This window comes from Syngnathus acus, chromosome 15 (assembly GCF_901709675.1).
Source record: "Syngnathus acus chromosome 15, fSynAcu1.2, whole genome shotgun sequence".
Taxonomy (NCBI): domain Eukaryota; kingdom Metazoa; phylum Chordata; class Actinopteri; order Syngnathiformes; family Syngnathidae; genus Syngnathus; species Syngnathus acus.
In genome coordinates, this window is record NC_051100.1 from 1,423,421 (window position 1) to 1,435,834 (window position 12,414).

The 12,414-nt window shown below is 44.4% G+C and overlaps 1 protein-coding gene across 2 annotated transcripts in view; it reads left to right on the top strand.

Moving 5' to 3' along the window:
• lrmda (leucine rich melanocyte differentiation associated) overlaps positions 1-12,414 on the top strand; it is a 165,812-nt gene that overhangs the window by 90,709 nt on the left and 62,689 nt on the right. The gene's annotated exons all lie outside the window — the stretch shown is intronic.

Here is a 12,414-nt window from a genome sequence, read left to right on the forward strand (position 1 = left end):
TTTAATTTTCCCGAATTGTGGATGTGGATGACATCATGATTGTAAACGGTCCAATGTGGCTTCTCTTCTGTTTACTTTTTTTTAAATGGAATTTCAATGTTACTGTTTAATTGGTTAACAAAAGCTACAGAAGGCCATATCATGGTAATGTGCCCCCACTAGCCTATTTCTACTCTTGCTGTTTATACCCAGTCTTCCGGAGTTTTATTCCATTTCCCGTGATATCCTTCCATGGTCTACGCCGGGTTAAACTGTGCATCTCGCCCTTCTTTTTCGCCCAACCCGCGGTTAAAGCGTTCTTCAAAAGGTATATATTTCATTGGCGGCTGACAGGCCCTGCATCATAATTGACCTGAGAGCTTCCATCTCACTCTGGTGAAATTCTCTGTTGTAACGTGTGTCAAGGAGATAAAAAATGATCCTCATCGCTTCTCATCTCCGCATTTCCATTTACAAAGACGGCTGACTGACGGACTGTCTGGCTGACTGGCAGAGGCATCATTATCATTCTGTTTGAATGTGGGTGATCAGACTGGAGGGGTGGGGGCTATGAATGGTTCCATTGTTTGAAACAGGTGCTCCGTTCTGAGTATGAATGTAGAGCTTTTAGACGGGTTAAATAGCGGGGGGGATGTTGGAATTCGATCCATTTTTTATTCATTCTCTCATAGACTGCCTGGTCGCATTGTCGATGTGTCAAAGTTTCATGCTGACAAAATTGCTTTTAGTCTTTCATTACATGTGCAATTGACCTTCACACTGCATGGTTGCATTCTTCAAGTGGATGCGATGGCTCAAGGTTATAATATGCCATCCATTCTGCGATGTTAACGGTGACAATTTTGCCTTATCCCGCATATTGTTGAATGACCCTTCGCTTGGAGTCACGCAAGACAGAGAAGACTTGAAAAGAGTGTATTGATCTGAAAATGAGATGTCAAAACTGCTCAGAGCAGCATGTTTCAGGAGATTGTAGTCCGTATCTATTTGGCTGCTGTTTCGTTTTTTGTTCTCCAGCCATCTTCTGATGTCTTCAATTTGCTCAGTCGATTTTATAACTTTGGAGTGCTTTGTCAGTCGTAATTCAAACTTTTATTGACGTATTGGAAGAGGTCTTTCCGCCTTCTTTTTTATTCGGGTGAACTATGATTGGGACAATGGTGACCTATCGGTGTGTTTATTTTGCTTTTGTCCGAGTTTACAAAGCACCCGGAGGCGTCTTGGGGGGGAAAATGACACTTTTGGTTCAAACGAGCTATTTTAGACGGTCCAGTCCCGCTCACGAGTAAGCCTGCTGGACATTAGGCTTTGTCCCCACTTATCGGTAGCCTGATGCGCTTGTCCCCTCACATGTTCCTCTTGTATTTCAGCTCGGCCAATTGGAAGGCCTAAGTGCCCAAATTGAGCCATTTCGTCTCACTCTCAAACAAACTCGGACCTATTAAGTGTACATGTGTGTTTTCTTCCACACACGCACTTCTTGTCCCGCTTCCACGTTGGCCTTGCTCTGCGTAGTTTGCCACTGCCTTTCTCTGCTCTCAAGTTTGAGGCGCTAGCCTTGTGAGGGGTCAGTGTTCCCACTCCAGCAGTGTCAACTTCAATCTGCGGCGATTTGCTGTGAAATGTGTGCCGTGGCATTGGGGGGGGGGGCAGGTCAAAGCCCCCGGTAATTGATGTTGGTTATTCATCTGTTTTTTTTCTTCTTTTTTTTTTACTTGTCCACGGTCACTGCGGCGCAGCATCTTTTTTTTTTTTGTCCATCTAAATTGTTTGAAGCTTTAGCGGCGGTGTTAGGGCCCTGAGAAGCATCCCCCCGCTGCACCTTGCCTGTGTTCCTACCTAGCGGGGGGCTCCATGCTGGGGACACATGCACAAAGAAGGCTTCCCTGCAACACAAGGCCTGGAGGACATCTCATAGCGTGACACTGAGCTCTGGGGGACACACAATGGCCGAGGCACAAAGGAGGCCCCTCTCAAGACGGGGCTCGGAGGACATCTAGCATGATAAGCAGGGCAGCTCTCAGTGTAATTAGCCACGGAGCCAGCCTGACCAATTGCCTCATGAGATCAGCCGACTATCAGTAAACAGTTGGAAGCAAGAAAGAAATGGAAAGAACGTAATTGGCAAAGCCGGCAAATTGAAAGTGATGCGGCGATGCCGTTGAAGATACGCGGCTCCGGGCAAACGTGACAGCTCGACGTGGAAAACAGATATCCTCCCGCCGCTTCTTTTCCGCCAGCCCAAGCGCAGGATGAAACTCTCGACCGACCTGTTTAAGCGCAGAAGGCGGAAAATGCAAGTGCGCAGCCATGTTTAATCGGGAACCCTCTGGCATGTCAGCCGGCTGCCTGGGTGGCATGTCCTCCGGGGCTCTTTGAAGAGGGCCGATTTAGAGAAGAGATTTGGATCATTACACAAGAAAGAACACTTCATAAGTACCGAAGTGAGTTGGAGAAATGACGGTTAATGATGTTGACAGCAAATCACCTCTGCTGAATTACAGCGAGATTTGACTCAACTTGCCTTATTTAATGAGCCTCACTCCGCAAAGGTAATGGGCCAGCGGTAAGACGGAGAAAGGCGGGTGGAGCAGGCGGCTTTTTGAACCCCCCACCCCCACCCCCCTCCCTCCCTCAAGGGACTGCATTGCTCCCGTGGTTTCACTCTGCAGGTTGGCACATACCTGCCTTTAAACTGTCATGTCAGGGGAATATTGAAGTAGAAAGGGCATTCTTAATAACTTGTACAATCTAATAAGGTCCAGGGCAAGTGCTGTATCAGAATTGATGTCTTTGCAAAGCTAACAATATAGAGTAGGGCTGAGATTAATTTGTATTCTAATGATCGATTCGTCTGTCCATTATTTTGTCGATTCATCTATCAATCGGATTTCACTAAGATGTTTTCAATTGTATCCCTTGGTTCAAAAACAGGATCTTGTTATTTTTTTCTCCGGGTAGTCCAGCTTCCTCTCACATTTCAAAAACTCGCATGCTAGGCTAATGGAAGACTCTAAATAGTTTGTAGATGAGTGTGAATGCTTTTTTTGGCCTTGTGATCTGGCGACCAGTCGAGGGTGTACCCTACTTCTAGAAAAGATTCCGCCCCCCCCATCGGACAGTGACGATATTGCCTATCCTAACACTGTCCTTCGTGTTCTTTTCAAATGTCTGCCGTTTGTACTTTAGTTTAATACGCTAAATGCGAACAGCTTAAAAGATGTTTGCACGATAAAAAACAACTTTCCATCTCTGTCATCTGTATTTGAACGTTGTCTGCTGTGATCAAAGCAGCTTATACATAGTATACACAAGAGGACATTGATTCCATCCTACAGCTCATTTGCTATTTCTAATCATGCATGTTTATGTGCAACTATTTGACAAAAAGCTTAAATGACAGCATGACGGTTGATTTGCGGCTGTGTTTTTTTTTTCCCCCTCCGCCTCGCCTTCCTCCCTTCACATTTATTTGACTGTCAGGCCATCAAAGCGACATATCTATCTGCGTCTTTGAGCGTCTCATGCTGAATGATAAACACGCACGCTCTTAACCCATGTATCACGTGCCAATTATGCATCGACAGAGATGTCGCGGGAAATGTAACTTTTAAATTCAAATGATGGCGCTGCGTTTCAAACTCGCCTTGCGAGCTGACATGTTCTATTTTCTCGCCGACTGCCAGGGAAGTAAGACGATACAAAAACAAAAGGAACTATCTTAAAGGTCAAATCAATAACTTTGAGGCTTTATTTTCCTCATTGCCGCACCTACATGTCAATCATGGAGTCTATTATTAGTCCCTTTGAAGCTTTTACATGCCCTTACAGTAGGTCAAATATCCGATTTCATTTTGTGAAGATGTTTACGATTACAGTTGAAGGTCCAAACGTCCAAAACTCAATTCTAAATTGTGCGACTGTGATGTCATTTCTCAGTCCACAGTGTCAAAATGGCTGCCTGCTGATAGTTCACCAACACAATACAGTATTAATCAGAAAACCATTTTGACTATTGGGGTTTGCATTGAGCAATCTTTTTAATTGACTTGCCCTTTAGAGAAAAGTATTTGAAAATGACTGGATTGTTAAGATTCGAACAACATTGTGCGTTCCACTCCCTGCATTGAGGCTTGTTGCATTAATTAGCGCCGATGCGTGTCTTATTATCGTGTCACTGCTCGCCCTCCGTGTTGAGATTATGAAATTATCGTTTTGAAACATTGTGAAACAAGATTGCTTTTTTAGTGTCATTATGGCACCTCTGTCTCTCCCTCCCTGCACCTGATGCTCGCTCGGCAAGCCTCTAGTTAATATTCTCGAAGAGGTGGCTAATTACGCTACTGTAAGGATGAAAAGCAAAAACCAGCCTGACTGTCCTTTGTTTTGTATTTTTATTACAAATAGTGTGAAGTCATCACGCCGCAAGAGTTTGACGCATTTTTTATCATTATGCAAATCACAAAACAAGATGCGTGTCTCCAAAATGATGTCTCCAGCAAGCTAAATGCCTTATCATGTTAATTACCTCGTGTTTAAAAGCCCCCCTCCCGTGCTCGGAGGTCCCAATTACGTCCCCACCTGTTCTGTTTGCGGGATTTGTATTTGTCACAAGTGTCAGCGCCTTGTTATCCAGCAGAGCGCAAGTTTGTCAAGGGAGGAACTACCGGTTCGACCCACTCACTGGGCCGACACGATGAGCCGCAGCATCGTCGGAATGGGCGGGGTCGAACATTCCGCGAGACTCGACGGGCATGTAGACGGCTGTTCTGACAGGGTGGGTGGGGGGTGCGGCAGAAACTTTTTAATTAGCACTAATTACCTTTGCAGGAAAACGTCGAGGCTTGAAAGGATTTGTGTCAGTGAGTGGGAGATCAAAGATTGCGATGCTGCGCATTTTAATGGCAACACCGGGGGGGTAATAGGGAGCTGTTTGTGTTTGGGAGGGAGGGAGGGAGGGAGGGAGGGCGAGAGGCATGCCGGGTGGTCGCCATCCTCTACTTGCGCTGTCGACCAATCACGCGCCATGTCCTGTTTGGTTATGACAACATCAACTCGTATGACGTATAATGCTGGTTAATGAATCACAGCATATCATAGACGCGACGCAAATTGTGCCCGGGAGAAGTATAGCCGTAATATTAGAGTGATCTAATTGCTTATTAAGCGACTGGCAATGCCATGGCATCATTGTCACATCATCACTTTTTATGTCTAAGTCGTCTTCTTATAAGCCATACTGATACAAAAATTGTATTTTTCTTTCGTACCAGTAAGATGACATCATTCTTGTTATAATATGACATTTGCGTGCAGCATAACAGCTAGATGCTGCTTCACCATGTTTGCTTTGATCTCTTCATCCATCCATCCATCCATCCATTTTCTGAACCGCTTAGTCCCCACGGGGGTCGCGGGCGTGCTGGAGCCTATCCCAGCCGTCATCGGGCAGTAGGCGGGCGACACCCTGAACCGGTTGCCAGCCAATCGCAGGGCACACAGAGACAAACAACCATTTGCACTCGCACTCATACCTAGGGACAATTTGGAGTCTTCAATCGGCCTACCAAGCATGTTTTTTTTTTGGGATGTGGGAGGAAACCGGAGTGCCCGGAGAAAACCCACGCGGGCCCAGGGAGAACATGCAAACTCCACACAGGGAGGGCCGGAGGTGGAATCGAACCCGCACCCTCCTTACTGTGAGGCGGACGTGCTAGCCTTCATTCTTTTACAAAAAAAAACCCCTTTTTTTTCTTCTAATATAATATAATTTTTGGCAAATGTGTAAATTGTTTTCCCGATTACAGTAGGGCTTTGATCCCTTCTTTATTGTTTTTATTGTTTTTGAGTGTTGTTTCCAGTATGACCAAAATTCTCCTCTTGTAAAAAGAAAATAGCAGAAAGCAATATTTTCTCTTTTAAAGCATGAGTTCAATCTTCGTTCAATTTTTTCCCCCTGGTTTTTTTGTCCATCTTCTCCTTCCTACACATCCCTCCTTTTTTTTCATGTGTATGTGTGTGTTTCTTCCGCCTCACATCACGCTGACAGGCATTTCATGGCGGTGGTTTTTAATGCGTGCCTGGACATCACTGTGGCAGGGTCATCCATCAGACTTCAAGACAGCATCGATCATTTGCCGTGAATGGAGCGCGCGGCTAGTGATTATTTGCTATTAGGTGGATGCTGAGGCATACAAATGGCTGGCAGTTGACAGTTGAACTCACTCAGATGTAATGCAGGACGCCCCCCTTCTCTCTTGCTCTCCCTCTCTGTCTGAGGGAAATTGTTGACAGGCGCTGGGGCTGAACACTGTAATGACGCATTGAGCGATCCTTCCGCACAGATAGCATTTTCTATTATCGGCTTCTTTTGCTAGCTTATTAGACCAGAGCGTGAGCTGATTTCCGGTTGTGTTGCCCTTTAATTCCAGTCATCTTATTTTGAGTGAACGTAATACAGTATGCCTTGGCTGATTGAGCCGGCGTTGGAAGGCTGAGAGCTCGCTTATTTGTGCATCGAAGCCTTCGGTGAACTGACTCGCACTGAGAGAGAAAAGGCAACACGGAGAGAGGAAGGCGTTTGTCATGTGAATAGACAACTCGTCTTTAGATACAATCGTTGACGAGGCACACGGGCATGCTGGAGGTTAGGGAGGGCCCGCCGTATCTGCCGTGTATCGCACCGCCTATTGTGCGCGGCAAGTGGCAAACATTTAACAGAGCTCTCCACCATTGGCGGGAAAAGCCAAGCAAAGCTTCTGTTTAGTCCTGTCGGTCCCACCTCCTTCTCCGCTGCGTCATCGTCGGAGCTTCCAGGGTCGACGCGGGGTCAAGCAAGGCTTATGAGGTTGAACCTGACAAGAATGTCTGTCAAGTTCTTATCCCAGGGCCAGGCTTGATCCCGGGGTCGTTATTAAGACGGGGATTGGAGAAACCCGAGGCCAGGTGATGTTGACCTCAGTGCAGCGGCTCTGATTTGTTCTGGCCCTGGCTCTCACTCCGTGTGTGTGTGAGGTTTGACAGCATCCCATCTGATTCACTGCACTCCGGGCTCCTCCATCAACGCTAATGACATCGAGAGAGAATATTAACCTGGCACACTCAGCAGGGAGATCCACGGGGTAGCCTATCATTCAAACGGTGCAGGGTTCATATCAGTCAAACACACACGTATGTTGTTAGCAATTCAACGCTGTCTTCATACAGTGTTCAAACTGGATTACACGAGTGAAAACACATTTTCAAAATGGGATGTGGTTGTGGTGACTCATTTCTGCTACAAAGTGACTGAGGGAGCCGTCGTGTATTTCATTTGAGGCCAGCTTTGTTAGCCAATGGGAATGTTTGATGGAACCAAACATGTTTTTGCATTTTATCTTTTATGAATTTGAAATTGAAATTCATGTTAAATCTGTTGAAAAATTCATTTTACAATATACATTTGTTGATATTACTCAGCCATCATGTAATACTTCAATGGCGTGAGGCAAGGAAGGGCCAAATTCCCCAACATCTTCGTCAACAAAGGACTTTTCAAGTTATGTTTTACAGATTTCTCCCTGCTTGAATCCACTCGGCAGGAGACATATTTTGTTTTTGTAAATGATGCAAGCTTGTGCAAAGTTCAATCCGACATGCCGCTTCCAATTGACAGCTGTGTCTTTATGCATTTTTGGCTATCAGGAGCGCCGCGCAATAGTCAGAGCCGATTAAGAGTGAAGCCACATAAAGAGAATGGCTGCCGGCGACTTATGTACTCTTAATGATTTGCATTGCCATTAATAGTCATTTGCAGCTGCCTACAGTAAGAAAGAGACGTGTAATCCCTTTGCCATGTGTAAATTGACACGCATTCACGAGGAGGGGTGATGTCCTGGATGTGTGATCTTTAAATGACTGCCACCTGAGGCCTGGCACTGCAATGGAGGAGGAGTGCCACACTGAGAAGTCTCCGCGTGAGAAAGTGCGAGCTGTGTGGCGGGAGGGAGATGGGTGTCTGATAATGCCGTGTCTAATTCGCTGTCGGGGATGCGTGCGTGCGTGCGTGCACGGAGAGGCGGAAAAGGCCGGCGGGGAGAGACCTGACTGGATCCGTGTGGAGGTGGGAGCAGGGATGTTTTTTGGGAAGGTTTGAATTCATTAGCTTTGCAGATGTCATTTGGGTTTGTTAATCTGGAAAAAAAGTGTTTTTGATGCTCTATTTGGATTTCTATTTGTATCTTTGTTGTGGCGTTTAGAATGGGGATGTCGCCATCAGTCTTGGTTTATCCATGCAAAAAAAAATCTGCTTTTTTTCATGACTGGGGCCCAATGAATTGATTTATTTAAGTCAATCAAATAAATATGGAAAAATGGTCTTGATTATTTCAATCCGAAAATTCATGTATTGATATGAAATATAGAGGCATATTTGTCATGTAAATAGGAAAAAGTAGGGCCTGTAGGATTTCAGCTTTTTAAATGATGTACATTGGAGAGGCTCCAAGTAATTAAATAAAGCGCAGCGTAAAATAAAAATAGAGCAATAGAGCAAATGTGCCAACCCATCTAAATATTTCTTGACGAGTTGAGGCTGAATTGCTCTCCTCTCTGCCTTCCCACATTCAACTCTTTATTAAGTTTATTGAAGGCCGCCGCATTCCGCCTTGCCCAAGTCCACTCCCGTCTGACATTCATTTCGCTACCTCATCCTGGCAGGCAATCTGAAGTGCGCTCTGAATAGTCCATTATGCACATATGAAGGCCATGGTGGTGCCGCTATTGGTCAATTCATCAAATGTTTATCTGTTGCCCTCTGAACGGGACCTCGGTTTTTACTGTCGGTCTTCAGCGGCCGCCTTTCCGTTGGAGCTAAAGTTTCAAAGCATTTCTGTACCAGCTCTGATTTTTAGCGCTGTTTTTGAAAATGATTGTGAAATCTCCCCTTGAATTTGAATGGCTTGGTTTTGAAAAGCTGCAAAGAAGGTTTACATCATTCATATGGTACAGTTAATAACGGTTAAACTAACATTAGCATACAGCAAACTAGAGACTTTGGAGTATAAAACCGTCGGGGCCCAGAGTCAAGGCACTGTCTCTTTTGGTACTTTTCACATAGAATAGTGATTTTGGTAAATGACAGCTTGAATGGCCACTGTGAAAGCAAACATGTTCTACAGCTTTTTGTAGCCCTCTCCAAAAAGGTCACATATGATTCCTTTTGGCAGCAGGCATGAGAAAAAAGTCAGGTTCAAGCATGTAAACGAGCCAAAGGTGCCTCCCGCCATTTCTTCCGCCGCCGCCGCCGCGCCTGAGGATATATGACATGACGCCTCACGGAGTGCAACATTGGCAGCCGTGACTGACATTTCAGCCAATAACAGTAGAGGGTTTTCTTCGCTCGCTTGTCAACAACGGTTTATCAATCACTATGTCTGCGTTAGTATCCGTCCGATCGATCGGCCGCTCGATGGCTGCACTGTCCTTGTCTACTTTATCATCATCATCTTCTTCCTGACGCTGCGCTGACACTTGGTTCCGGATGAATATTTCTATTGTTGTTGTCGCCGCGACTTCAGTGAAGGATTATGCGCACGGTGCACATGTGATGTATGAGGCCGAGTTACACGTGCAAAGTGGTGGTCGTTAGCGTAACGGATTAGCTGTGATAGTCAGGCGGATGATAATTACCTTAACAAGAGAATGATTCATGACCTCGTCTCAGTAAAGGCAAAAAGCAAGAACAGCACCCTGAACTATATATATCATAAATCCAATTACTTAGCATATTTAATAAATGCTATCATTATTATTACTCGGGCTCTTCATTAATTAGCCACCAATCTAATGAGATCCAATACAAAAGCTGTATCAAAATATAAAATAGTTAGTTTACAAGAGGTGGTACTTTTTTTTTTTTTTTGTCTCACTTGCGACCCCCGAGAACCATAAATTTACATCCATTTAGCCATATGAGTAGCCTGGACATATTTTCTTGGAGCATTTAAGTCTTGTAAGATTTGGAGGGGCCTCAAGACAATTCCACTCATTCATTTTATTAACAGCAAGAAAAGCTAATTTGACTGCATCGCTTGAACTTTGCACTGTTACCAAGCTGCGCATTACAACTAGTAAGGTGGCAAAATATAATGAAAGCACCATTGGGAAATGCACAGAGAAAGCTGGCAAGTGTTCTCCTGCTTCAATCTCTGCGCTGTAGTTAACGCTGGATGGGACCCAGTGGCTGCTCGCTCCCCTGGCAGTGAATTTAACTGATTAAATCAGCCAGTGCACGCAGCGGCGGTGACATGAAAACAACAATTAATAAGGCTCCCTCCTGTGTCCTGCGGCTCCCTTTAACCAAGCAGCTAATAACATAACCCACAGGACTGCAGCAGCCTCACACAAACATACACACATACTCATTTACAGGTGGCAAAAGTGAGGGAGCGCCAAACAAAATCATGTTTATCCAATGCGGTGCCAAACTACACATTAACACCAATTACACTTGCAGATTAATTGCATGTTTTTGAGAACTGTATGTCAAGTCGTATACAGTACCTGCACTGTGTTGTGAAATTCAACCGGGATATTCCACTTCTGCTGTGAAAAACTGCACTAAACTGACTAAAGGAAGGTAGAAAAAGGTGTAATACAATTTGAGTGTGTTCAATTATATTTGGAGAGATTCCATTTTAGCTTGCTCTTTGGATGTGTTCATTTGTTCGCTAACTTCTAGCAGCTAGTCACTTTCACTGCTAGTTCTTTAGCTTAATTACGGTGGTTTCAAAACATTTTTTTTTAATTGTTTGGGAGAGAATGTGCAATATCGACTGCCTTATTTCCCCAAATGAGTGTTTGCCTTGAGATAAGAGTGATTTGACTAATGATTTTTTTTTTGCCTTGACTTGCAACATTAGAGTGATCAACTCTTCCAAAAGGTCAACCTTTTTATTGCCCCTGCCAGTTGAAGGTTACTATGAAAATAAACATAAAAATAAGAAAATGACATGTATTTCAAACAAGCACTTAGACTTTAGTCCGCTTGATTATTGCTAATGCTTACACAAAATGAATCATAAATGATTGATGTGAACTGTGACTGTATATCATTACTGCATTTTTTTTTTTTATAAAGTACATCATAGTGTTTTTTTTCCCCCTCATAAAACTCAATTTACCCTTTTTATATGTGATGAGTTTTTTCTTCCCATACTAATCGCAAGGTGCTGCATGATTGAGATTGTGACCAGTCTTTGGTTCACAGTATTGCTGAGCAGCACCATTTAGCATGAAAAGAAAAGCACATCCATCTTACTCGTGTGTTAGTCAGAAGCGATAAGAGCTTGTCAGCCAACAGCAATCGCAGCTATAGGTGCTGTCTGTCAGTCGCCGCTGTGTGTTTTTAAGTGTGTATCTGTTTGTGTACAGACGCCGTTTGAAACGAGGCTTCAGTCCGCCTCGCTCGTTCGCAGTCAGCAGCGACTTGCTGATTTGTTCATTTCCGTGTAAGATGTTTGGAATTTTTCCTTTGCTTTGTAGTTCAGTGTTGCAGCCAATTTGTGTGCTGGGTGTGTGAGGTGAAGTCTGTCCAAAATAGAAAGGAGGGCAGTGGATAAAAATATTCAAAGCGACATGCCGACACAATGTGAGTGTTCATTTTGTGTTTTACTTCTTGAAATGTGAAAATGGACAAATGATGGTATCTCTTCAATCATCTTTGACATTTGACACATGAGTGAAGTCATTTTAATAAGTCAACATTTTCACCGTCCCAAATGAACACCACAGCCTATATTTTGGAATCCTCACTTTGCTAATAATGTGTTGCTTTCTTTTCTGATGAAAGTAACACATGGTGCGCCGCTTCCTGCCTTCCATTTGCAGATTGTCTCGATAAAGTTCCCCTATTGAATCAAGTCGGATTTTGTTCGCGCTGCATCTGTTTAGACGTCACTGCGCCTTTGGGTAAGCTACGCCACGCTGTCAGAGAAGGCTTTTCCCGAAGCGGGAGCTTGGTTGACTGCAGTTATTGATGTACTTGATGAATAAAAGTGCCATTAGGAATGCTCTTTAGATGGCAAAATCTATTGAGAGGTTGCATGCCTGCGTTTGATTTAAATGCCAATAAAGTCACCTAGGACACATCCACATAGCGTTGAAGGATTGGACAGCACACACCGCCATTGTGCTCTTTTTACAGCTTGAACTTTGCACGGTCCTAATATTACTCCTGACACCACCCTTCATCATTTTTATGATAAGGCTTGTGTGAATGTGTTAGCGGGTGAGGGTGGGGGGTTGCCCCGGTCAGAGGAAAAGGTGCGCTGTCTCTTTAAGGTTTTTAAGCCTCTGAAAAGTTTGCCTTCCGTTCGGCGTGCGATGGAGAGCGTGTTCTGCTTCCTGTGTGAAAATGATGGATGACAAGTTAAA